The sequence below is a fragment of the Pongo abelii genome, chromosome 16 (assembly GCF_028885655.2).
Source record: "Pongo abelii isolate AG06213 chromosome 16, NHGRI_mPonAbe1-v2.0_pri, whole genome shotgun sequence".
NCBI lineage: Eukaryota > Metazoa > Chordata > Mammalia > Primates > Hominidae > Pongo > Pongo abelii.
Window position 1 is genome coordinate 42,961,383 of NC_072001.2, and position 26,517 is coordinate 42,987,899.

General features: G+C 48.3%; 2 long non-coding RNA genes across 4 annotated transcripts; one reads left to right on the forward strand and one right to left on the reverse strand.

Annotated features, from left to right (window-relative positions):
• Positions 1-18,369: 18,369 nt before the first annotated feature.
• LOC129050085 (uncharacterized) lies at positions 18,370-22,552 on the forward strand. Of its 3 annotated transcripts, XR_008513534.1 has the most exons (5): positions 18,370-18,568; positions 21,357-21,458; positions 21,899-21,961; positions 22,083-22,194; positions 22,300-22,552. It is a non-coding gene; the product is annotated as an uncharacterized LOC129050085 (long non-coding RNA). The 3 variants fall into 3 exon arrangements; XR_008513532.1 differs by having other exon boundaries at positions 22,083-22,500; XR_008513533.1 differs by lacking the exon at positions 21,899-21,961 and having other exon boundaries at positions 22,083-22,500.
• Positions 18,544-25,490, reverse strand: LOC129050086 (uncharacterized). Its single transcript, XR_008513536.1, has 3 exons — positions 24,672-25,490; positions 21,847-21,991; positions 18,544-19,238 (listed from the first exon to the last, which is right to left on the reverse strand). It is a non-coding gene; the product is annotated as an uncharacterized LOC129050086 (long non-coding RNA).
• Between the last annotated feature and the right edge of the window lie 1,027 nt (positions 25,491-26,517).

Here is a 26,517-nt window from a genome sequence, read left to right on the forward strand (position 1 = left end):
AGGTGTTCCAGGGCCACCTCTGAATACTGCTTATGCTGAGACAATGAGACAAAAAATGCCAGGAACTTCCTGGCTGGGACACACCTTCAGGAGCATTAGCCTGGAGGAGAGGCTGAACCCATCCTAACAGCTTGCCCACGTCCCCAGCCCCGGGCTACCGGGCAAGTGCTCACATCCCCTGGGGACAGGTGGATGGCACACAGGGTCATGGCGGAGGGCTGTTCACTGGGTCCAGAGCCAGGGCCTGGGAAAAGGGAGGGAGATGCAGGAATCTGACAGGCTCGAGCCTCACGGGGCCCAGGGCTCTGGCTTCTCTCAGATCCAGCTCTGGGCAATGCTTCAGTTCAACACTCTCCCTGGGAGGCCCTGTAGCCTGGGGCTCAGGGCTTTGGTGGCGTCCTGTCTGCAGAAAAGCCCCACTCCCCACTCAGAGACAACTCCCCATCCCAGAGCAGGAAGAGAGAGGGCGATTGAGCAAAGGAGGCCTGAGGGGAAACAGAGACACCCATTTACAGGAGCCCCTGAGTCAGGTGTGGGAGGAGGGAGAGGCAGGGCCCAGCAGAAGCCACTGTTTGCGCCACACTCCTCTACCTCAGGCGGAGACCAGCTGCAGGGTGGCAGCCAGGGCTTGGAGGAGGTGAGGGAGCGTGCCGGCCCGGCACCCAACAGGCTTCAGTCTTGGCTCCCACACAGCTTGATGCTCCTTTCGGGGTATAACTGATGCCAACCACCCAGGGCCACTGCCAGGAGTCCACTGTGTACTCAGACTGTGTTTGGCCCGTTCGCAGCAGTGCCACAGGGCCACAGGCGCAGAGCTCTGGCTGGGAGTCACTGCCAATTTACAGTTTGCCCTCAGGTGTGTGGAGGCAAAGCCCTATGAAAGATTAGCTTTGCGCTCCGGGGGAGAGGGCGCGTGGCAGGTGATCTGCCCACAGTGGCTTATTTGTGGCTTCATCACTGTGATGATGCTGTTTGGCATTTACTCATTATTGTTATCCAGACCCCATGTATCAAGAAAAGTACAGGAAATCTGCTGTTGGGAGAGTGGCAGCACCCATGTGGAGTGCCACCTTCTGATCTGGGACTTAAACAACATTGCTATTTTCCTCCTTGCTCCAAGTCATCCATTTTGACAATTTTATATCAGCATGGACCCTTCACCAAAACTGAAATAACTCTGTTATCGAGTTAAGAATCTTTCTATTAATGCATTTATTTAGTATTTCATTCCACAGACATTTAGTGAGTGCCTGCTGTGTGTCATCCATTGTGACAGTGTTGGGAACATGGAGATGAATAAAACAAGGCCCCTGGCCTGGGTGAGCCGAGAGGCCACATGGCAGCTGACATCTTAGGGAGGACACCATCTACATCCAACCCTGACTACTGAACACTTTCAGTTTCTTGGAAGAAAGATTTAAAAATCTTCAGAAAATGAGAACTCCTCCAAATTGGATTTTAATTTGTTTCATGTATTTTAAAATTTTATATTTTAATCTGTAACAGTCATATGGTTCAAATATAAAAATGACATCAATGGCTCAGTGAGAAGTTTTCCTCCTAATTTTTCCCTAACAGTTCCCAATTTCTGATATAAAAAATGTTATATCCTTGCAGGATTTACTTAGGTAAATACATGTTCTTAGTTTTGCTCTTCATTATTCCAAAGGTTGTTTACTGCAAGCATGGTTTTTCTTGCTCATACATCCTGGAGATTGTCCCATATCCACACAGAGAAGGTTCCCCATTTTTTTCTTACAGCCGCAAAGTGTTCCTTGTTCTAAACCAGGTTTCTATTGATAGTATTGGGTGGCTGGTCCTCCCAGTGGCACAATCTTTTGCTCTCAGACTGTGCCATGTATGTCCTTTCGGGGGGGGCAGGTACATCTGTACCTGGGTAGGATGGGTTCAAATGTTTGTAATTGAGAGAGAGAGAGCAAATTGTCCTCCACAAAGGTTGCACTGCTTTCATCCCCACCAGCAATGTATGAAAAGGCCTGTTTCCTGTTTTCCCTATCAGGCTGATATTTATTTATTTATTTGTTTGTTTGTTTATTTGTTTATTGACTTATTTATTAGAGCCAAGTTCTCACTCTGTCACCCATGCTGGAGTGCAATGGCGTGATCATAGCTCACTGCAGCCTCAAACTCCTGGGCTCAAGTGATCCTCCTGATTAGCTGAGACTACAGATATGTGCTGCCACACCCAACTAATTTTTCACTTTTTATGAAGACAGTGTCTTGCTATGTCGCCCTGGGATGTGTGGGAGGGTCTCTAACTCCCGGCCTCAAGCAATCCTCCTGCCTCCACCTCCCAAAGTATTGGGATAAGCTAATATTTTTAAAGAGAAGGGAAGGAGGCAATATGAGGCCTCTAAAGAAGAGAGGTAGGAAGAAGGTGAAGCCCAGATGCCTGAAGCGTACAGAGCTTCAGCCACTGCCTGCAGCTTTGCTTATGAGGGGGACTGAGTATCTTCAGGCCATGATGTTTGATTTGTGTTTGGAGCAGTAAGCCTTACAGCTGATAAATGGGTTTTTTTCTCCTGGGGGAGCACGAGACTCTAGGAAGATAATCTATGAGGAGAACCTGAGGGAAGAGAATTTAGTTGGTGCATGTGGGTGTGAGGCTGTGTCTTGGTCCCTTCAGGCTGCTATTGCAGAATACCATAGACTGTGTGGCTTAGAAACAACAGAACTTTATTTCTCACAGTTCTGGAGGGTGGGAAATCCAAGATTGAGGTGCCATCAGATTCGGTGTCTGGTGACAGCCTGTTTCCTGGCTTATAGACGGCGCCTCTCACTGTCCTCACCTGGTGGAAGGGTGTCACTGGGGACTGAGTGTCTTCATTTTTATTAGTGCTTCTTTTGTAAGGGCACTAATGCCCTTGTGCGGGCTCTGCCCCCATGACCTAATCACCTCGCAAACAGCATCACCTCAGTGATGAAGATTTCAACATGTGAATTGTGGGGGACACAAGCATTGCATTCAGGACATAGCAGGTGGCATATAAAAGTGCAGACCACAATATCCAGCAAATATATACGCATTTCCAATAGTCAGGGGAAGAGACAGAGGGAGAGGTGGAGGAGGGTGGAGAAGAGGACAGTCGTCTCTGAGGAGGTAACGTTTGGGCAGAATCCAATTCATAGATCTGGGAAGAAAAGTTCCAGCAAAGGGACAAGCAAGGGTCAAGGTCCTGAGGGGAAGGAGAAGAGAGGGGTCTGCTCAAGACAGTGAGTGACCTTGGAGGAACTGGGACAGGGAAGGCAATCAGCAAAGCTGGGAATCCCGGGGGTGCTGGACCATGGAGATCCTGGAAGGCCATGGCAGGGAGTTTGGGGTTTATCTTAAGAATAATGAGAAAAAGAAACTGGTCAGAAAAACCACATATTGCATTTTTCCATTTCTACAAAATATCCAAAATAGACAAACCCAGAGAGACAGAAAGCAGATTCGTGGTTGGCTGGGGCTGGGGAGATTGGGAGGAAATGGGGAGTGACTAATAATGGGTGCTGGGTTTCTTTTGAAGGATGATTAAAATGTTCTAAAATTGATTGTGGTGATGGTTGCACAACCCTGCAAATATACACAAAAAAAGCCAAACCATTGAATTGTATACTTTCAGTGGGTGAATTATACGATACGTGAATTACATCTTAATAAAGCTGATTTATTTATTTATTCATTTGTTTATTTTGAGACAGGATCTTGCTCTGTTGCCTAGGCTGGAGTGCAGTGACGTGACACAATCACAGCTCACTGCAGCCTCGATCTCCCAGGCTCAAGTGATCCTCCTACCTCAGCCTCCTAAGTAACTGGGACTATAGGTGCATGCACGACCATACCCAGCTAATTTTTAAGGTGTTTTTTTTTTTTTTTTTTTTTTTGTAGAGACAGGGGTCTCACTATGTTGCCCAAGCTAGCCTCAAACTCCTAGGCTTGAGTGATCCTCCTGCCTTGGCCTCTCAAAGTGCTAGGATTATAAGCCTGAGCCACTATGCCCAGCCTTGTTATTTTTTAAAAAAGGATTAAAAAAATAAAAATATGAAAATGATAATAGGAAGCTGTTAGAGGGTGATTTAATCAGCAGTAACATTCTCACTCAGGCTGTTGTGAGAGAACAAACTGTAGGGAGGGGAGAGCGGGGGCAGGAGATGGTCGGGAAGCTAGTGCAGTGGGCCAGGCAAGGAGCAATAGTGACTTGGCCTGGGTCGGTCGCTTTGTGATGAGGATTAATGAGAAGGCCAGACTGGGGTATTTTTTGAAGCTAGAGTTTGATAATTAATTGGATGTGAGGGGTGAGAGAGAGAGATGAATCCTGGCCATTTAACTGCAGTGAAAAGACTGAAGGAATAATTGGACAAGGGGAGGGATGGGGCATACGAGTTCTGTTTTGGACGTGACAGGCCTCCGAGGTGTCCACTAGGCAGAGGGGATGTCAGGGCAGGGTCACCACCCTGTAGATGGTCACTGCTAAGAGCCGGGCACTCCTCCAAATACATACATTAAATCATTTAGTCTTCTCAGTAACCTATGAGGCGAGAGCTGTAGCTATCCCTGTCCATACGGGGCATATCCTGTGGGCCACTTCAAATGCCCGCGGCCTCACCTTTTGTTCCAGCCATTGCCCCAGTGACCAGTTTTGCACAGGTCTTGACCAGTGCCGTGTAAATGCGGCCTGACAGGGCCTCTCCACATGCCTCTCACCCGACACCATGATGGGGGGACATCCATGGAACCTGCTTGTCATTAACACATGAGCCGCCCAGAAGTGAAGGGGAGCTAACATTCCACGGGATGACTCGAGAGGAGCCAATGGATAACTGTGCCCCTTCTTCCAGTGAGTTCTGAAGTACATTTCATAAAGCTTCACAGAAAGACTGAGTGGTGTTCACTCAGAGATGTTAACACGCTCCCATATTGACTCCCCTCTTTCTCTGTTTCATTCCTCCTCCCCATCACCCCTGCTCCCTGGGATCATGTTCCCAAATAAACTACTCATGCTTAAGCCTTTGTCTCAGGCCCCATGTAAGATCCGATCTTACATGGAGAATTTAACAGCAACAACATCATATCAGGGGCATGCTCACCAGGGGCAGGGCAGGGGTTCACACCCCGGCAAGCTTCTCTACTCGCTTCCACGTTGCCTCCCAAAGATCCCAACCTCTAGAGGACATTTAAAGGCACAGGCCTAGATGGAATCTAACCATCTAACCGGGAGAGACTGTAAATAAGAAAAAAAGGCCCCACACCATGCTCACATTTAGAGATCAAGAACAGGAGGAGCCAGCGAAGGAGCCAGAGAAAGAGCTGCCATCCGGGTAGGAGGAAGCCAGACCAGTGTGGAGTCCTGGACTCCAAAGAAAGACAGCGTTGCAAGGAGGAGCAAGTGCCCTACTGTGCAAATGCTGCTGAGAAATTGAGGAGGTGAGACCAGGAGACAGACCTTTTGGATGCGCCATTAGGAGGTCACTGGTGACTTGGACAAGGGTAGTTTCAATGGAGTGACAGAAACAAAAACTTGGCTGCGTGCAGGCTAAGAGGGAATGGAGGTGAGGATTCGGAGAGGTAACCAGCAGGGACAACCAGTTCAAGGAGGAGTGCGTTAAAGGGAGGAGGAAGTGGAGCAGAAGCTGAAGATGGTGTAGGGTCAAGGAAGAGTTTGTTTTGAAAATGAGAGAGATCATAGCGCATTTATGTGCTGAAGGGAATGGTCTGGTAGAGAGAAGGAGCTGGATAGTGCAGGAGGGAGAAAGATGATTTCAGGCAAAGTCTTGAGTAAGTGAAGGGATGTGGTGCACAAAATGAAGGGATTGGCCAGGGATGCAAGAGGAGGCCATCCCTCCATCCGTCCATCCATCTATCCATCTGTCCACCTGTCTGTCCATCTATCCGTCTGTCTGTCTGTCTGTCCACCTGTCCATCCATCTATCCTTCTGTCCATCCATCCATCCACCCATCCATCCATCCATCTATCTATCCATGCATGCATCCATTGTGAGAAAGAAAGGCAGCAGCGGACATAGATGCAGGCACCTTGGGAGATCTGATGGTGAGAGGCAGGTACGTTCCAGCTGATGACATTTAGTTTCTCAGCAAAATAAGAAGCAAGATCTTTAACTAACAGCGAGAAACTAAGGGAAGGTGTTGAGGGCTGGAGAAGATGTGAAACACTCATCTGGAGAGTGGCGCAGTGAATTTAGTAGAGAAATATAGTAAGATTACTGGGCAAGCTGAGCGCCCACTTGAAGTTTGTGGCCAGAAGCGTCAAGTGCGGCTACTCAGCATGACTGTGAGTTTCCCCAGCAACGCTCAGCTACTCAGTGCAGGTGCAGGGTGTTGGGTTTAAGCAGGGTGGAGGCTGTGTCAGGAGATTCCAAATGAAGGGAAAAGGGCAAGAAAGGAGAGGGCTTCCACAAATGGGTGATTCTTGTCAAGGCCTACAGAATCGAGCTGCAGAAGGGGGTTGAAGGCAGTGATAAAGGACGAGTTCAAAGGCAGGGAGCTCCCAAAGGGGACACATCATTGAATGGAGGTAATAGAGTAGATAAGCTGAGGGCCCAGGAAGGGGTGGTGAGGGAGCAGGGGGTTCAGAAGTGCTGAGGCAAAACCCTGACCATGGGAGTGGAAGGCCCAGGCAGCAGAACGAGAGGTGGAGAGTGAGGAGGCCAAAGACCAAGAGTGGGAGGTGCTGGGTAGACATCTACATGGATGACCTTCCTTGTCCACCATCTCTTAAACAGCTCCCCCGTCCTGCCACTACCCCTTCATCTGCCTTTTCCTTTCGTAGCCCCTCTGTCTAACATTATTTTACGTAGGACTGGTTCGTTGGTTAATTATCCTTGCTGCCATCAGAATGTAAGCATCTGAGGGCAGGGACATTTTCTCTCTGGTCTACACCTATAAACTCTATTCTAAGAACAGTACCTGGCACACATTAGGTGCTCAGAAACATGCGCTGGACAAAAGAATGAATTAATGTTAAGGTCTAGGAAAAGCATGGACGAGTGGTGGTGGAGAGGAAGACCGTGGGCCAGGTACTAAAATCTGTGAATGAGCAGGAGTGGCCTAGAGTATGGTAAATACTAGGAGGGATGGTGGATGGTCTGGTCTGATGGCATAGCTGCAAAGGAGATGCAGACTTAGGCTGAGGAGGAAGGGGGAGAAACCTACAGGTGGCCATGAAAGCAAGGAGGACAACTCGCTGCCTCCAGGCATACTGATGTGGAAGAAGAAAACAGAGCCAAGACAGGCGGTGGCTGCAAGGAAGCTGTGTGTGGGGGTCAGGCAGGTTTGCAGTAGAAGAGGACGGTGAAAGGAGTGTTCAAAGGGAAAGTCGAGTGGATGGGGAGATTTTGCTGATGACAAACCATAAGTTCCCGAGAGCAGAGTGAAAGGATCTGGGGGATTGTGTCAGATTAGGGGAATAGAGCCATATGGGGGTGAAAGTCTTGGGGGTGAAGGATGACCAAGAGTGTCAGGCTTCTGGAGGTGTCTAGGGACACAAGGCCACAGGGCATGATGGGTTCTCCTGAAGGCCTCTCTTGGGCAAGTGGGTAACCCTGCCCGCGCCAGCTCCTCCTCCAGCCAGGGCCCATGGGCCACGGACCACAGTGAGGCAGTGATATTGGCGTTGGAGGGGCCTTGCCAGACACTGAGTATTCGGGGTGGGAAGAGAGGGCAGCTTTGGGTACTGGAAGGAAAGTCGAGCAGGCACTCCAGAGACTAGATTGTCATCCCAATCTTTCCTACAAACCATGATGTAACATTGGGCAAAATGGGCAGATTTTCCTTATCTATAAAATAGAGAGGAGAGGAGGTCTCTCTTAGCTCTGCAAATCCTGGCCTCTGTCTCCTTCTTTCCTTGACTTCTTCTAGCTCCTGTCTCCTCAGCCCTCCCGACTTGTAGCTAAGCCCTGGCTTTGTATTAACCACCCTCCTGCTGTCAGCATCGCCGAGAGGCATAGCCAAGGCCTGCCCTCTTCCTCTTCCCTGGCTCCAAAATGCTCCATGCGCTGTCCCATGCCACTCTGATCCTGAGCTGCCAAGTGGGCAGAATGACACTCCTTTGGGCGTGGAAGTGAACATCAGCCATGAGTAGGGAGAGGAAACTGCCCACAGAGAGGGCAGACTCCATCAGGGGCAAGTGACAAAGCCACAGACTGACATGAAGAGGCTTCCCAGGCCCTCTGGAAGGCAGCAAAGCCAGCAGCCTGGCTCCTGGGATGGGCTGTCCCCTATTCAGCAGCTCCATGGGCCTGGAAGTGGGCCCAGGGAGCCGGCCAGAAGGGGGCTGTGGCCAGAGGCTTGATTTGCAGCCCGGGACTAGGACGCAGGGTTCTCATCCAGACTTCACCCACAGCAAATGTGTGACTCTCCCTGGCCCTCCGGGTGGGGATTATAATAACTACCTTGCTTACCCTAGTCGCTGGAGGCCAATATTCACTGAACATTCATCATGAGTCAGGCATTCAGTAATCCTCACAATGGCCCTAGAAATTGGCCTGTACTATTTTCACCCCTTAGGGAGGAGGTGACAGACACATAGAACATCTAAGTAACTTGCCTGACACTCCACAGCTTATAAGTGGCAGGGCCAGGCTCTTAGCCCTAAACCATACATTAGACATTTATTATCATTTAGGTCCCTCAACAATCTTGTGATGCAGGTATTACCATCCATTTTACAAACATGGCAATGGCTCAGAAGTCTTCAGTTATTTGCCCAGGGTCACTTGGCTGACTGTAGCAGAATCAGGATTTGAATCCAGGCCCGACTTCAAAGCCAGCCCTCTTCTCGTTGGGTTGCACCCCCAGCATTAGCACAGGGACAATTCCTCAGGCTGACTGCCCAAGGCCCCATCTGTGAAAACAGGAGAGGAAATGGCAGCGTAACTCCAGGCAGGGCCCGGGCTCAGAAGGGGGTCTACAGGGCTGAAGAGGCAGCTGGCCAGAGATTCCACAGGAAGCATTTTGTTGACACATCTTCATCACTTTGGAATTTGAGCAACAACATTTACCCCTTCTGAAACTCACCCAGAGGAAGTGGATTTTCTGACGCATATGAAGAGTGAGAACTGTCTACATCTAAGTTTTCTTTGAGAACAATACCAGCTGAGTGGCTATTTACATTCCAGCTTCTTTTGAGAATCTCTGAAGATGATTAAGTCATTGTCAGCTGGTAAGGGTTGGTCTCACCACTTCTCATGTTGGATCATTGAGGCAAGAATCCTTCAAAGAATCCTTTTTGGGTATCTTTTAGTGAGGAAAAAGTGGGGACAAAGATATGGAAGGCAGTACTTGCCAGAGGTCGCGGGGTGGGAAGGGGAAGTGTGCAGAGTTCTAGAGCCTGTCTTCACCTGGGGGATGTGCACTGACGATGCATATATTTGGCTGTGAAGGCCCAAATTTAGGACAGGGAGTTAGAACCATCCATATTGAAAGTCTAAGGGCCTGTTTCATCTTGCAGCCTCACCATGCTCCCACCAATAGCACAAATACTATAGTACAAATGCTACCCTCAGTAAATGTTAATCAGCCTCATAAACGGTTCAGGGAAGGCTTTGAGGAGGAAAAGGGTGGAATTTCACCTGGGCCTTGAAGGGACTTTGGGAGGCGCAGAGATGGGAAAAGGAACAAGGCTGAGAGAACAGCATGAGCAGGGCACGTGGTGCACTATGGGAGTGTGTCGTGGGAGATGAGATCAGACAACTCCAGAGTCTGGAGTCCTTTACTCCAGGGACTTGGTGACCACGTGGTGATCTGCATCTCCTGTTCTCTACACCTTGACTTCTCCTAGGCCCAGAACCATATCCTGCTCCACAAGCCTCGTCCTTGGCAAGAAGTTGCACCTGCCCAGAGAGAAAACCTTTTGAAACTGGCACAAAGGCACGGGAGAGACTGGCAGGGCCCCCTACTTGACGATCTGGCTCATCCATCTGCACACTGACCACGCTAAGAGCTGTCTGCAGTGATGGAAACCTTCTCTAGCTGTGCTGTCCTCTATAGTGGCACTAGCCGCCTGTGGCTACTGAGCACTTCAACTGTGGCTGCAGAGACTATGTTAAATTGTATTTAATCATAATTAATTTAATTGTAAACAACCACATGTGGCTAGTGGTTTCTGTACTGGGCACTGCAGGTGCACATTTCCTACCTGGCCGTGCACAGTAGGCTCCATAAGAGACTGATTGTGCCTGGTTTGCTTATAGGCTTATCCTCAGCACCTGCACCAGCCTAGAATATGATTGGCACTCTGTTAATTAAAAGTTCCCAAGTAAATGTATTAGTGGATTCTCTGTTTCCTCCACTATGCCACAACCTCCTTAAGGGCAGAGATGGTGTCTTCAAAAAAAAAAAAATTCTGGTCAAAAACACATAAGATCTACCATCTTCACCATTGTTGTGTCCAGTTCAGTAGTATTAACTATACTCACATTGTGATACAACAAAAGATTGCGTCTTTTTACATTCCTAGGACCCCGCACAGTGTCTGGCACATAATCTTAGTAAACACTGGCAAAGCACATGCCTTTGCCAAGGCCAGAACAGAGGTTCAGTGCCATCCATTACCACCCTTTCACACATCCACTGGGGCTTTAAAAACAACCTGGAATGAAAGCTGTTGAGTCTAGAGAAATGGGCTACAAAGAAGGTTTACAAGAAATCTATTAAGAGCAGGGAATACAGGCCGGGCATGGTGGCTCACACCTGTAATCCCAGCACTTTGGGAGGCTGAGGTGGGTGGATCATTTGAGGTCAGGAGTTCGAGACCAGCCTGGCCAATGTGGTGAAACCCTGTCTCTACCAAAAATTATCCAGGCATGGTGGTGCGTGCCTGTAGTCCCAGCTACTTGGGAGGCTGAGGCATGAGCATCGCTTGAACCCAGGAGGCAGAGGTTGCAGTGAGCCGAGATCGCGCCACTACACCCCGGCCTGGGCAACAGAGCAAGACTCCATCTCAAAAAAATAAAAAAATCTAAAATAAAGCTTAATACACACGACATATGGATTGGCAGTCACACATAAATATGATTGATAAGGATACAAATATTTGGAGGTGCTGCCTGACCATCTGTTGCTGATTATGTGGTGATCACTTGTCTAGGACCCTGAGATAGACTGATGTTTCTAACTCTGCCAAACACGGTCTCTCCCAGCCTCCAGACACTTTCTTCCTTCAGTTCAGGGAACCCTCAATACACAGTAAGAATGAAGAGGTTGCAGGTCTGAGCTTCAGGAGGCCTGGACTAAAGGGAGTTTAGCCCTGCCAGGGCATTCCGAGGACTGTGAAGAACTGGAATACTGGCCACAGGCATCTATGTGTTTGAATCATATCCATTTTTGAGCTCACTCCTAGCAGAGGAGTCAAAACTTATGTTCTAGCCCCCAGGTACATTTCCAGTCTCTTACTCATAAAATTGTGGCATACCACCAGGAGTGCCCAAAGGGGTTTGTGAATCAAGATAGTTTGAAGAGAATTGATTTTCTGATCCTCAGTTTTTCTATGCTCTTTTTCCTAAAAGCGATATTCCTAAAAAGGCATCTAAGACAAGGCATCCCCTTTCCCATTTGCTGGGGAAGACAGCTTTACAAGAGAAAGCTGCCCCTCTCAACCATGTGACCCCCCCACTCTGGGGCACTGCCCTAGGGGTAGAAATCTCCAAGGTATCAAACAAAGTGACTCCTGGGGGTCAAGTGACACAGGAGCAAGTCTTTCTGCAAGTCAAGTGGTTTCCACCTCTGCTTTCAGCAAAATTGAAAGAGGCACTAATCAAATTGTCAGCGGATCATAAAAAAAATTTTGATAATAATGTTATTAGGCATATAACTTGGAAGAAGTTCAAAGAATTGAATGACATCCTCATAACAAACTCATTGGCTTCCATTTATTTATTTATGTGGACGGTGTTTCTCAATGTTTAAACCTACAAAAGACTAAACATGGGAGTAAAATTCATGTTGAACCTTGTGTGAGTCTAGCAATAAGTCATCCACATATACATACACAAATTGGGAAGAAAACCTGTCCCAACCCCCAACTATTTTATTAAGAGATGCATTTCCAATAAAAATTTACCTTTTATGTTTAATAGTTTTTTATCAAATTTCATAATTATTTACATTGCTCTGATCAATTGGGTATAAACTATTCTAACACTAAAATCATAACCAAAAAATTAATGCTCAGCTTTGGGAACAGAGGAATTTTTTTTTTTTTTTTTTTTTTTTTTGAGAAAGGAGTCTTGCTCTGTCACCCAGGCTGGAGTGCAGTGGCGCAATTTTAGCTCACTGCAACCTCCACCTCCTGGGTTCAAGCGATTCTCCTGCCTCAGCCTCCCGAGTAGCTGGGACTACAGGCGTGTGCTATCACACCTAGCTAATTTTTGTATTTTTAGTAGAGACAGGGTTTCCCATGTTGGCCAGGATGGTCTTGATCTCTTGACCTCGTGATCTGCCCGCCTCGGCTTCCCAAAGTGTTGGGATTACAGGCGTGAGCCACCAGGCCTGGCCAGAAGTTTTAATCTTTAAATTTTATTTAATACAATAATCGATCAAAGATTTTTCTCTCTTTCTTTTTTTTTTTTTGTTTTTGGAAACAAGTTCTCCCTTTGTTACTCAGGCTAGAGTGCAGTGGTGCAATCACGGCTCACTGCAGCCTTGACCTCCTGGGCTCAAGCCATCCTCCTGCCTCAGCCTCCCCAAAGTACTGGGATTACAGTCATGAACCACCATGCCTAGCCAATAAAAGATTTTCAAGCATAAAAAATAAATACAGGCTGGGTGCTGTGGCTCACACCTGTAATCTCAACACTTTGGGAGGCCGAGGTGGGTGGATCATTTGAGCCTAGGAATTGGAGACCAGCCTGGGCAATATGGTGAAACTGTGTCTCTACAAAAAATACAAAAATTAGCAGAGCATGGTGGTGCACGCCTGTAGTTCCAGCTACTCAGAAGGCCAAGGTGGGGGAATCACCTGAGCCCAGGAGATTGAGGCTGCAGTGAATCAGGATCACACCACTGCACTCCAGCCTGGGCAACAGAGCAAAACCCTGTCTCAAAAAAAACCAAAAAACAAAAAAAAACCCTTACATTAGCATAAAATCTGTAACGGGAGTGGAATGGAAATACAAGTTATTGGAGAGAACGAAATAATGTAAACTTCTAAGCTGTTTAATTAGCGTTTGTTCCCCTATTTTTTTTAATGGATAATGTTGGACACAGAACTGCTCTGGGATTTAGATTCCAATGGACATTTAAAAGAAAGATACAATTTTTATTTGAAAATGTCAATATTCATTTTTCTTTGAATTTTTGTGACTATAAAATATAATAAAGGCATATAGAAAGTGAAAAAATATTCATAAAATGCTAAAAAGGATATCCTTTGGAACTATTTAAATTTCTGATGGAAAATTTCAAATGCCAACTTAAATAAAGAGGGTAGATCATGTAAAAAAAATTATTTAAGGGGCTTTGAAGGCGGCTGTCTGGGGAGTTAAGGTCTTGTGTCTCCAGTGCCCTCTCTCACCCCTAAGGTACTGGGTGGGCCTCTGGAGGTACATCTGCCTATACAAGGAATCTTTGATGTAGCAAAAAAAAAAAAACACAAAACACAAAAAACCCTCACAGCATGCCCTGCCCTTGGGCTCTGGAAACCACCGTCCTGCCTGCCCCACTCCTGCTCTCAGCCCCCTCCTCAGGCCTAAGCCTCCCCAACCCTCCCCACCCCCCACCCCACTGCCCCGCCCGCAGTCCACCCCGCTGTCGCCTCCCAGCCCTGGCCCGGCCAGCCCTGGAATAAATAAACCACCGGGCAGGGACCCAGACAATGGGCCTTGGCAAGGAGTTAATGGGCTGGGCCTCTCGTGTTAGCCGAGTGTGACCGGAGCTGGCAGGGGGCCTGGCCTGGCGCCAGCATCGATTACGACCAGACGGAGCCAGGGCAGACTTGGCACAAATGGGCCCCACAGCTGGCAGATTCAGTCACCCTGGCCACAAGGGCACGAGGCCTGCCCTGGGCGCCGGCTGCCACCGCGGCTGCGCTCCCTGCCACCGCCTTCGTTGCCAGTGTGGCAGGGCCGCTTGTCAGGCACTCAGTCCCTAGGCCCTTTTGGTCCTCCCCAGGAGACTGTCCCTGGTCAGGCCTCTTCCTGTCCCAGGCTGCCTCTGAGGCTGCTCTGTGGCCCCACAGACTGGGTGCAGAGCAGGGGTGGGGTAAGGGGAGGCTGAGGGTTGGGCTGGGGGATGCAGCTGTGACGGCCGCTCCCCATCCCCGCCGCCCCCACCACTCCAGGACAGAGGGAGGCTGCTGAGCAAGGCTGGTGTTGGTCAGCAGGAAGAACAGGTGAAGCAAGCCTCATTTCTGGTGTCCAGATGGAGGACAGGGTCTTTCTTCCCCTGTTTCTCAGAAACCTTCGTGGGCCTGGGCTCTGCTCTGGCTCAGCAGCTCCACCCAGCAGGGGGATTGGCAGGGTGGCAGGACCACCTGAGGGCTCACTGCGTCCCTGCTAAGAAGCTGTTCGAGTCAGGGTTTGCAAGTGGGGCTTGCCTGGAGGAAAGGGCATTTCTTGCTTTTTGGGTTTACTGCTACTCCCAGGCTCTCTGGGTCCCTCTCCCCTGGGCGATGGGCTGTGGCATAACGTCCTCAGGGCAGGGCAACGGCTCCATCTGCAACTGATGGCTCCTCCAACGCTGAGGAGCTCCGTGGACCCAGTCTTGCTGAGCAAAGGTTTCTTTGGCTTGACTGCTGGGAGACAGATCATTCCACTGGGCAGAGTCTCCAAATTTTAGGGATGGTCAGTATCTCTCTGAGAGAGATACTGAGAGGTCCAAAAAACCCCACAGAGGAGAGAAAACACCAGGCCACATACCCAGAGTGACAGCCCCTGCTCTCTGAGGTCACAGGTGGAGAGCAGGGGAGGTCAGGCCCTGAGGGCTGTGGCTGCTGGAGCCAGCTCCACCAGGCCCTGATAATCCCTGCAGATGAAGCCAGCGCCCATCCCAGCAGGCAGTGGTAATCCCCACCCAACCCCGCTTCCCCAGGGAGGAAGCTGACACAGGGGTGAGGAGGCACTGGAAACACGGGAGAGCAGAGGAACGGCAGCTGGGGCCCTCACCCCGGCACCAGCTTCTGCACCTGCGCTCAGTTTCCCTTGTCCCCCTCCAGAAGCTCTCGGATCTTTACTTTTTTGTGAGCTCTGTTCTCAGAGAAAGTTCTAATACATGTATACCAACTGGCTAACTGAGTGGGGTGGGTTGGGGCTTGGGGGGCCGGGGAAATGTGTGGCCCACCAAAGGACACTAACCCAACAACCCTTCAGAGTTGTGGTCTCCAAACTGAAAGAGGACACAGTGTTAGGTGACAGACAAAACTGGCCTGGAGCCAGGCATGGTGGCTCACTCCTGTAATCCCAACATTTTGGGAGGCCGAGGCTGGAGGATCACTTGAGCTCAGGAGTTCAAGACCAGCCTGGACAATATAAGGAGACCCCTGTATTTACAAGAATTTAAAAAATTAGCTGGGCTAATGGTGGTGCATACCTGTAGACCCAGCTACTCGAGAGTCTGAGGTGGGATGGTTGCTTGAGCCTGGGAGGCAGAGGTTGCAATGAGCCGAGATTGCGCCGCTGCACTCCAGCCTGGGCAACAGAGCCAGACCCTGTCTCAAAAATTAAAAAAATTAAAATTAAAAACTGGCCTAGACTAGGGATGTGAAATGTCCAAACATTTGGAACAGATAAGAGGGATGGTAGGAGGGATGAATTTTTATAAAAGAAATATTGACATTTGGCGGTGAAATATAAATATATACAAATCTTTTCCTCTACAATACTTACTTTTTTATTGTCCTTGAAGGACCTACAAAAATCACTTAGGTCGTTTAGGCACATAAAATGTGCTATACATAACTTGGCTCATAAAATTGTCACCTTTGTTATATGGTTCCAGAGATGTGAGGGTCTGTTTAAAAGTTAAAAACATGCTGTTAATGGAGACTCTTTATTTTTCCCCAATGTTTTTTAAAACCAAAAGACTCCTCAAGGAGTCTGATTTTCTTTTTTCCCTGGCCTTCATCTGGATCATCCTTTTGGTGGCCTTTTATGAAGTAGGTTGGAGACCCTTCATACTGGATAACCTCACACCTTGACCTGGGTAGTCAGTAGCATAGGGCCTAGTGCTTAGAAGGGCCTTGCATTTGGTTTAAAACTCTGTTGCCACCATAAATATATATCTGTCTTTTTTGAGACAGGGTCTTGCTCTGTCACCCAGGCTGGAGAGCTGTGGCATGTTCTTGGCTCACTGCAGCCTCCACCTCCTGGGTTCAGGCCATCCTCCCACCTCAGCCTCCCTAGCAGCTGGAACTCACAGGCATGCACCACCACGCCCGCTAATTTTGTATTTATTTTATTTATTTTTTTTTTTTTGAGACAGGGTCTTGCTCTGTCACCCAGGCTGGAGTGCAATGATGCAATCTTGGCTCACTGCAACCTCTGCTTCCTGGGATCAAGTGATCCTCCCACCTCGGCCTCCTGAGTAGCTGGGACTACAGGCACGTGCCACTGTGCCTGGCCTAATTCTTTATTTTTTGTAGAGACAGGCTCTCACTATGTTGCCCAGGCTGGTCTTGAACTCCTGGGCTCAAATGCTCCTCCTACCTCGGCCTCCCAAAATGCTGGGATTACAGGCATGTGCCACCACACCCAGCAAACGCTTCATAATTTTTAAATAAGGGGCCCGTATTTTCACTTTGCACTGAGCCCCACAAGATAAGTAGCCAGTTCTGGTCATACTCCTGCCTAAAGCCAACACTGACCTTCCCCAGCCATCGGAGCTGTCCCCAGGCCTCACTAGTGTCATCTCTCCAGTAGAAGGAGGCCTTTGCCCTTACGTAACTCCTGCTTGCTCTCGTCAGGAGTGCCTGACTGCGTGCCTCGCTTCGAGCCTCCCCTGTCCCCTCTGGCCAGCTCAACAGCATCTCCTTACATTCCCCTTCGGCCCTGGGGACCACTGGGAACACAACAAAACGCAGCCTGTTCCCGTGTGGCTGTCGGTCGGGCGGGCGTCGAGCCCTGTTCCTCACTCCAGCTGGTGTACCCCTCCGGGAGCCATGCCTCGCGCGGAGCGGGAAGCCTTCAAAGAGGCCGCGCCTTCCTGGCTGCTCCCTTCGCATCCTGAACCAGTCCAATGATGTTTTTGCAATTTTCCTGTCAGCTTGGTGGGAAAAGTTCAAAGAGACTCTGTCTTCCTTTCTGGCTTCCTTTCCAGACGGCGCAGCTTTCTCTCAGCTGCTCCCCCGCCCCACCTCTCTCGAGGAAATCAGTCTCTTTCCTCTCCCCCTCATCCAAAAGGTCCATTCCTGAGCGTTATCCTGAAATCAAGCCGTAGCGGGGCGGTGGGGGATCTGAGGTACAAGGTGAGTCGGAAGTCGGCCAACCACCTGGCTTGGGGTCTCCCTGCCAGTGCCACCTGTGGAGGCAGACTGCTCGGAGGATCCGGGAGGGAGACAGGGAAAAAGAGAGCTCCTGGGGCTAGAAGAACATTAGCATCTCTCATTAGGGCTCCCACGGTACCCCATCTGAAAGAAGGTGATGGATTGTTCATAACCTGCTTCTCCTGGAAACACTTTCTAGTGGCCGGGGACAAACGGGAATGTGTCCCCTCTGTGGCCTTTCTGTTAAAGAAGCTTAGCTGTCAACGCTACTCCCTGGGAAGAGCCTGGCATCCCAGGGGTCTCGGAAGGGGCATCAGAGTTCAGAATGTATGATAGTCACTCCTAGCCAATGCCATCACTCTCCCAAATCAGGTGTTTCCAGTTCTCCCAAGGCATCAACTGTACCCTGAAGCCCTAGTGCAGTGCTCGGGGAGTGCGCATGCTCCATTAACGTCACTCTTCCGTCCGCTCCTCCGCCCCTCTTTCCTCCTCTATTAAAAGGGATCGGCCGGGCGCGGTGGCTCACGCCTGTAATCCCAGTACTTTGGGGGGCCGAGGCGCGCGGATCAGGAGGTCAGGAGATCGAGACCATCTTGGCTAACACGGTGAAACCCGGTCTCTACTAAAAATACAAAAAATTAGCCGGGCGCGGTGGCGGGTGCCTGTAATCCCAGCTACACGGGAGGCTGAGGCAGGGGAATGGCATGAACCCGGGAGGCGGAGCTTGCAGTGAGCTGAGATCGCGCCACTGCACTCCAGCCTGGGCAGCAGAGCCAGACTCCGTCTCAGGAAAAAAAAAAAAGAAAAAGAAAAAGGAATCTACAGGACTTGAGAGTAAAGGAGGCTTGCCTGCTGTCTCCACTCACTAGAGGAGAGCCTGCCAGGCCCAGGGGCAAGCCCAGGGCTCCAAGCCTTCCTTTTTTTTTTTGCAGCCACGGGGTCTCATTATGTTGCCTACGCTGTTCTCAAGCCCCTGGATTCAAGCAGTCCTCCCACCTTGGCCTCTCAGTGTTTTGGGATTACAGGTGTGAGCCACCACGCCTGGTCTCAAGCCTTCGCTTTCGAGATCAGCACTGAAAGCAGCCAGAAATCAACCGTGCACCACCCCAGACCTGAGAAATAAGTCTAAATAGGTAGGACCGTAAGCAAGCCAGAAGCCCAGGTGAACAGTGGGCCCGGAGCCAACAAGAACTCGCTCTGAAACTCCAAATCCCAGAAGAGTAGAGGGGCTGGTTTCCAGAAAGGCCGCAGAGTAAACCTTGTGGAGAAGACTCCAGCGGCTCTGGAGAAAGGGGGAAGCAACTTGGGGCAGCAAAAGGGCACAGGACAAATGAGTCAGCAAAAATGACTTCCTACCTCCCAAAGGGGAGGGGAGTGAGGACGGGAATTTCCAGTGAGAAAGACTGGCAAGATGCTGGGTAAAAGCTGAAGGGGAAAGAGGTACGCGGGGCAGGAAAATAACACCATTGGAATGAAAATGGTTCCCCTGCAGTCTAGTGATAAGAGAAGGAGGGAATTGAGTGAGTTGGGGGATCTTAGCCATCTCGGCCAATCGCGTGGCACTACAGCACTGAGACTTTCTTGGCAGAATGAATACACAGGGGCTTAGAGACATATGCTGCTACTGAGGGGAGCACCAAGTGAGAAATGAAAAAGACCAGGAGAGTGGTGAACGGCCTCACGCTCACTTGACTTCACTCATGAAGAAGGGCTGCGGGAGCAAGTCCTGACTGACGATCCACACTCTGGGTCTTCAGGGAAGTGTCAGCCTCAGAGCTGCGGTCAGTGCGTGGAGCCGGCTACCTGTTAGGGAAGAAAAACTTAAGGTAGCTCCTTACCTCACACGTGCCAGTAAGGCTAAATGATTATTATTTTTGAAAGGAAGCAATTTAAAAAGAAAAAAAAAAAACGAGAAGAATGTATAGGTAAAGACTTGAAAAAAAATACATACATATAGTCAAGACAGGGTCTTGTTCTGCTGCCCAGGCCAGAATGCAGTGGCTATTCACAGGCACGATCATGGTGTGCTACAGCCTTGAACTCCTGGGCTCAGGTGATCCTCCTGACTAAGCCTCTCAAGTAGCTGGGACCACAGGTGCATTCCACAGCCTACAGCCTTCTTGAACATTTTTATATGAAAAGTTATATAAGCATAAAAGCAACAGAAGTCACAAAGGAAAGCTTGATTTGGCTGCATTGAAAAAAATTTGTGACACGAAGTGAAATTGTAAGACAAATAGCAGTTTATAAAGAATTATCATAGATAATAAAATACTAATTCCAAAAGTTAAAAACAGCCAAATATTAAGGAAGAGACAACTCACAGAAGAAACAATGGCAATTAAGTATTTAAATATTTCTTACTAATTTAGAAAATAAGAAAGTGAAAGTTAAACAATGAAATGTCTCATTTTGGGTGGACATTGTAGCTCATGGCTGTAATCCCAGCGACTGGGGAGGTAGAGGTGGGAGGATCGCTTGAACCCAGGAGTTCTAGACCAGCTGGAGCAACATAGGGAGACCCCGTCTCTACAAAGTAAAAAATAAAAAATTAGCGCCGGGCGCGGTGGCTCACGCCTGTAATCCCAGCACTTTGGGAGGCCGAGGTGGGCAGAGCATGAGGTCAGGAGACAGAGACCATTCTGGCTAACACACGGTGAAAGCCCGTCTCTACTAAAAATACAACAACAACAACAAAAAATTAGTCAGACATAGTGGCCGGCGCCTCTAGTCCCAGCTACTGTGCTCGGGAGGCTGAGGCAAGAGAATAGCGTGAACCAGGGAGGCGGAGCGTGCAGTGAGCCGAGATCACGCCACTGCACTCCAGCCTGGGGGACAGTGCAAGACTCCATCTCAAAAAAAAAAAAAAAAATTAGCGAGCGTGTTGGTGCACGCCTGTAGTCCCAGATACTTGGCGGTGGAGGCGGGGCAGGGAGGGGGGCGGGCCGTTTGAGCCCAGGAGCTCAGGAGGTCAAGGCTGCAGTGAGCCATGATCATGCCACTATGCTCCAGCCTGGGCGACACAGTGAGATCTTGTGTCAAAAAAAAAGAGAAAGAGGGAGGGAGGGAAGGAGGGAAGGAGGGAACGAAGAAGGAAGGAAGGAAGGAAGGAAGGAAGGAAGGAAGGAAGGAAGGAAGAAAAGAAGGAAAGAAGGAAGGAAGGAGAAAGAAGGAAAAGGAAAGTCCCTTTTCACTCACAAAATTAGCAAAATAAAAATGTTTCAGACTGGCCATGTTGGCTCACAGCTATATTCCCAGCACTAGAAGGAAATGTGGTGATTTAAGATCCAGGTTCTGTTTAGCTTAACAAGCTAGACGTCCTCCCCTGAGGAGGGAAGACAGCTTGAACCCAAGAGGTCGAGGCTGCCGTGAGCTATGATTGTGCCATTGCAGCCTGGGCAACAGAGTGAGACCTGTCTCAAAAAAAAAAAAAAAAAAAAAGTTTCAAATGATAATACAGTTGACCCTTGAACAAGGGTTTAAACTGCGTGAGTCCACTTATGTGCATGGTTTTGTGTTTTGTTTTTTTTTTTTGAGACAGGGTCTCACTCTGTCACCCAGGCTGGAGTTCAGTGGCACGATCATGGCTCACTGCAGCCTCAACCTCCCTGGGCTCAGGTGATTTTCCCACCTCAGCCCCCCGAGTAGCTGGGACTACAGGCATGTGCCACCACGCCCAGCTAATTTTTATATATTTTTTGTAGACACAAGGTTTCACCATGTTGCCCAGGCTAGTCTCAAACTCCTGGGCTCAAGGGATCCTCCTGCCTTGGCCTCCCAAAGTGCTGGGATTACAGTCATGAGCCATGGTGCTCAGCCCAGATTTTTTTCAATAAAAGTTACACCAGGTGTGCCTGCCTCTCCTGCCTCCCGTGCCTCCCCTTCTACCTCCTTCATCTCTTCTGCCTCTGCCACTCCTAGGACAGCAAGACCTACCCCTCCTCTTCCTCCTCCTCAGCCTATTCAATGTGAAGATGATGAGAATGAAGATTTTGATGACGATCCACTTCCACATAATGAATAGTAAATATATGTTTTCTTCCTTATGATTTTCTTAATAACATCTTCTTTTCTCTAGTTTATTGTAAGAACACAGAATATAATACAGATAACACACAGAATACGTGTGAATCGACTATGTTATCAGTAAGGCTTTTGTCAACAGTAAGCTATTAGTAGTTAAGTTTTGGAGGAGTCAAAAGTTATATATGTGAATTTTCAACTACTGGGGGTGGGGGTGGTCAGTGCCCCTAACCCCAACATTGTTCAAGGGTCGACTGTACTGTATTCAATTTTGGTGACCTTGTGTTAGGTAGGACTCTCATATACTGTAAACAAAAGTGTAAAATGATAAAAACTTTCTGGAAGACAATTTAGGGACAGGTATCAAAGGCATTTGAGAAATTCATACCCTCTGTATCCAGAGATGGTTAGCAGTCCTCTGATCAGGCTTCCTTCCATAGTGTACAGGTGATGCAGGGAAGTGGATGCCCAGACAGGGACTACATTCCTCAGTTCTCCTTGAGGTAGGTCTGGCACCATGCGACCAGCCCTTGCTAATGAAAAATGAATGGAGACAGTGTGTGTCGCTTCCAAGCTGACATGGTAAAGATGTTCCTCCTCCACCCTCTCTTTCTCTGTGTATAGTGGCTTTTCAAGGTACATGCTGAAGACAGCAGAGTGACAAGCTAGATGGAACCTGGATCCTAAATCACCATGTTAAAGGCCACCCACCAAATACTCAACATTGAACAGCTCTGTGAGTGAGAAATAAACTTTTATTGTGTGAAGTCTTTGAGGTTTGGGGCCTTATGTATTATAGCAATTCGTGTTGCTTACTATGACCCAGAAATTGCACTTCTAGGAATGTTTCCTAAAGAAATAATCCGAGATGCAAAGACTGATAGAATCTGAGAACAATGGACAAAACCCGAAATGGCTATAATCACAATGAATGCTGCAAAGGGCTCTGAAACATGGGAATGGAAAGTGAACAGCGGAGGACAGAAAATAAATTACACAATTGCTCAGTAGTACAAATACAGTATTTGTGATGGGAATTAAGAAGAACAACAGTTGAAAAGAAAATAAAAAACTGATCAGCAAGCCTGGTGTTTAATAAGTGTATACACTGACCCATTTGCACAAACATTTTGGAATAGATTGGTGAATGGATCCTGGCACGGAAATACTTTGTTAATTGTGATCACAGGGTTATCAGCTCTTTTTCTCTAAGAAATTTTTTGACATATGATTAAATTGCCAAGGTCTCTTCTACCTTTTATATATAGATTTTTCCAGCCCAAGTCCCCTAACATTATTGTTTTCATAACTCTGAAGGCTTTTCTTCTCCTCTTCATAGCTGATCCTTCTCACCATTCTCCCTGGCCTCAGGCAATGATGGTAATATGGGTAAGGTAAGTGCTACTACCAGAAATTATGTTAAAAATGTATTATGGGCTGGACATGGTGGCTCACACCTGTAATTCCAGCACTTTGGGAGGCTGAGGCGGGCAGATCACTTGAGGTCAGGAGTTCGAGACCAGCATGGCCAACATGGTAAAACCCCGCATCTTCTAAAAATACAGAAATTAGCCGGGCATGATAGTAGGTGCCTGTAATCCCAGCTACTTGGGAGGCTGAGGCAGGAGAATCACTTGAACCCAGGAGGCGGAAGTTGCAGTCAGCCAAGAATGCGCCACTGCACTCCAGCCTGGGTGACAGAGCAAGACCCCATCTCAAAAAAAATACATATATGTGTATATATATATATATATATATTTTAATATGTTTATACTTTCAAATTACTATTTTGGATAATTGTAATCTCTATGTGAAATAGCATCTTTCAGACTGGTGAGTCATATATATACCAGAGTTGATTTTCAAGGTTTTATCTTTCAATTTTTGAAATAGTAATCTCTAATATGGACACAAAATGAAAAGAGAAAAAAAATTGTTCCTCTTTGACTACTATATTATTCAGGATAGGCCAGGGTATGCTGCAGTAATAAAGCAACCCCCAAATTTCAGTGGACACAAAAAAAGATTGACTTCTCTCTCTGCTGCATGTTCATTCCAGGTTAGCAGGGACATGGCTCCACATAGTCACTTAAGGACACAGGATGAAAAAGGCTGTTTCATTTTGTAGTTGGGCTATTGGAACAAGGGGCCTCTTCAATCACTGGAACAAGGAAAGAGGAAAGTAAAGAAGGGCACGTGGGTATTTTCTGTCTTAGCCCAGAGGTGATCTGCATCATTTCTGCTTATATTTCATTGCCTGGAACTTGTCAAATGGCTCACCTAATATACAGGACTAAATACAATGTTTAGCAAGCATCACTGTCTCTAGTTACTTCTCTCATTCTGTCTACCATTTCTTTTCTGGGGCTGACTGTTTTCTACTTATCTTTGCATATATATGACAGTCTAACTTTCTGAAATTGTGCTAGATAAGGGACATCAAATATGTGAGGTTGTTTCCTCCTCCCATGCCCAGTAGACATTGCTCTTTGGTCATGGTACAAAAGCCTGGGTGTAGCATCAGAAACCTTCCCAATACAGCTGGCTGCCAGTTTCTCATTATCGCTAGAGATGAAACTTATTTGTTATCCCCTGCCTAAGGAATTCCACTAGCCGTGAGGACGTGGAACTGACTTGCTTAGTTCTAATCTACACTACTCCATTACTTTCTTCAGGGATGGACATGAGACTAGCAGGCACCTGACCAATTCTGTTATCTGTACTGTTCACAAATACCTAATCTCGGGACTCCAGAGTTACCATCATTTTGGGGCTCTGGTATTTTCCCTTCCACTGTCTGCCACTTTGATCAGGGTAAGAACAATCAAAGGAAACTTGACTTCCTTTACGGCTAACATGGGCTACTACCCATAAACTGGGAGAGAGAAAAAAAAAAGAAGAAGAAGAAGAAAAGAAAAAGGAAACTTTAGGGTAAAAACAAAAACGCAAGTCTTCCCCAACCAGAACTTTGAAATGGATTGGCCCAGCCCTCCTCTCCAGAAGCCTCCACAGTTTCACAGGTCATTCCCCAAACCCAGGAAAGGGAATATTTCTTTCCTATCCTCAGTGACATGGAACAAAGAGAATAGCCCTTGTAAAAATAATTTTTTAAAAAACTTAAAAAAGAAAATGTCACTTTCCTTAAGGGTTAAACAAAGTAGGATATCAGGAAAATCTAGAATGTTCTTCCCCTCAGCCATGAAAACTGCTCACCATTTTCTGTTTCTTGCAAGCTTTATCCCGAGCCCCCCCGGGGGTCTCTGGTAAGAGATACTTTAGAAAATAGAGAAGTTGGGCAGGCTGCTGGCTTCCTTGTGTTTTTTTCCTCTCAGCCATTTCCCAAAACTTCTTAAAGTCCTCGCGTTATACAAAGTGAAGATTTGTTCTCTCTACACCAGTAGTTGAGAAGTCTCTCCCGACAGAAGTTTTCACTACTGTTGCTGTTTGGAATTGGCTCAGCAGACGTAAACAGGGTCATCTGGGGCCAAAGAGGGTGGGTGTTTAGTTTTAAAGCTCCGGGGTTAAGAGTGAAAGCATGTGACTCCAGCCCGGCCAGAAACAGAGGAGCCTTTGTGTGCAGAGAGGGAGCCAGAGGCAGTCCACAGGGGGAGCGGGAAGGAGAACGCTGACACAGGTTCCGAGGGGTTGACAGGATGCCACTGCAGGGAGATTAACTCTTTGTTCCACAAGGGGAGCTTCTGTTCGTGGCTCACAGTAGAGCAGAATACTTTTAAAAATAAAACAGCGAGCTTGCGAAGGGACACACATATTTCTGTAGCCAGAGTTGAGATGAGAGGCAGACCAAAGCAACTGGAAGCAAGAGCAATGTACCAGCAGGAGTTTTTGGTCGATTAGCCTGGGTACTTCCTTGGGGTCCTCCCATCTAAACACTACAGGCTATTCCTGTGCTGCTGCTCCCCTCACACCCACCCCTTCTCCTCCTGGATGGCTGGGATGAACCGCAGGAGATAGCAGGGCAGCCTGGACCACACCTCCCCTGGTTCTGCTTCCTCAGGAGCAGGGAGGCTGGTAGTTGGCAGGACCCTGCCAGAGGGAAGCTGCCAGGCTGCTGATTCAGCCCACCCTGGCCACACCCTCAGGCACCAGAGCCCACTGGTGTCATCCTTCACCAAGGTGCTTCGGAACCACGGACATTTGGTGAGCGTGGGCTCTGCTGGCACTGAGCAAGGAGGTGATCCTCAGCCTGGCTCACCAGCCTGCACTGCTCGGAGCCCACCTGCCCCAGTGCCAGTGTGCCCTTCCCCCAACTCCACTTCCATCCAGAAATTGCTGCATTGAACCCTACTGAAGTGAGCAAGTCAAATTTCCTGAAAGTCTGCAGAATGTGACTTTCGGACTTTGGCAAGAGGAGGAAAGGAAACAAGGTTCATTTTGCCCTCGCCCCGTGGGACTGCTCAGGAGTTCAGAAGTGAGGGTGGCAGTGAGTGGCACACCTTGCTGAACATCACACCACGAGCACTCACACTTCCTCCCACTAGTATTCTTCACTCTATGCTTACATGAAGATTGCCGAGCTCCTCACAAGCGTCAGGTTCTTTGCTGGATAGCGGGGCTACCATGGTAAATGAGACAGATCAGTGCCTGCCCACCAGGGGCCTTCGGTCCATCCAGACATGTAAAAAAGCCACTCACACAATAATGTCCATTGGTGGTCAAGAAAATGGTGACAGTTGTACTGAGTAAATAAATGGTGACCATTGGTGGTAAGAGGTAAAAGGGAAATTTGCTGGTCCTTAATGGTATGAAATCCAGTCTTACAGGTGTATTTTGGTTTCCCCAGTCTGTGAAGTGTCATCAGTTCTTCTCTACATTTCACAGAGGAATCATGGAAATTATGGGTCTAGAATGGCCATAAACTGCAGAATATTGAGGCAGTACCAAGCCCTGGTGCTCGGGCAAGAGGCTCCTGACCCCAGCCTTTGATCTACCAGACTCGGGGGCCAATGAATTTTTTTGTGGTTGCTTTTTAGAATAGTAGCCAGACCTCTCAAGTGTGTGAGTGTGTGAGTGTGTGTGTGTGTGTGTGTGTGTTCAGCAC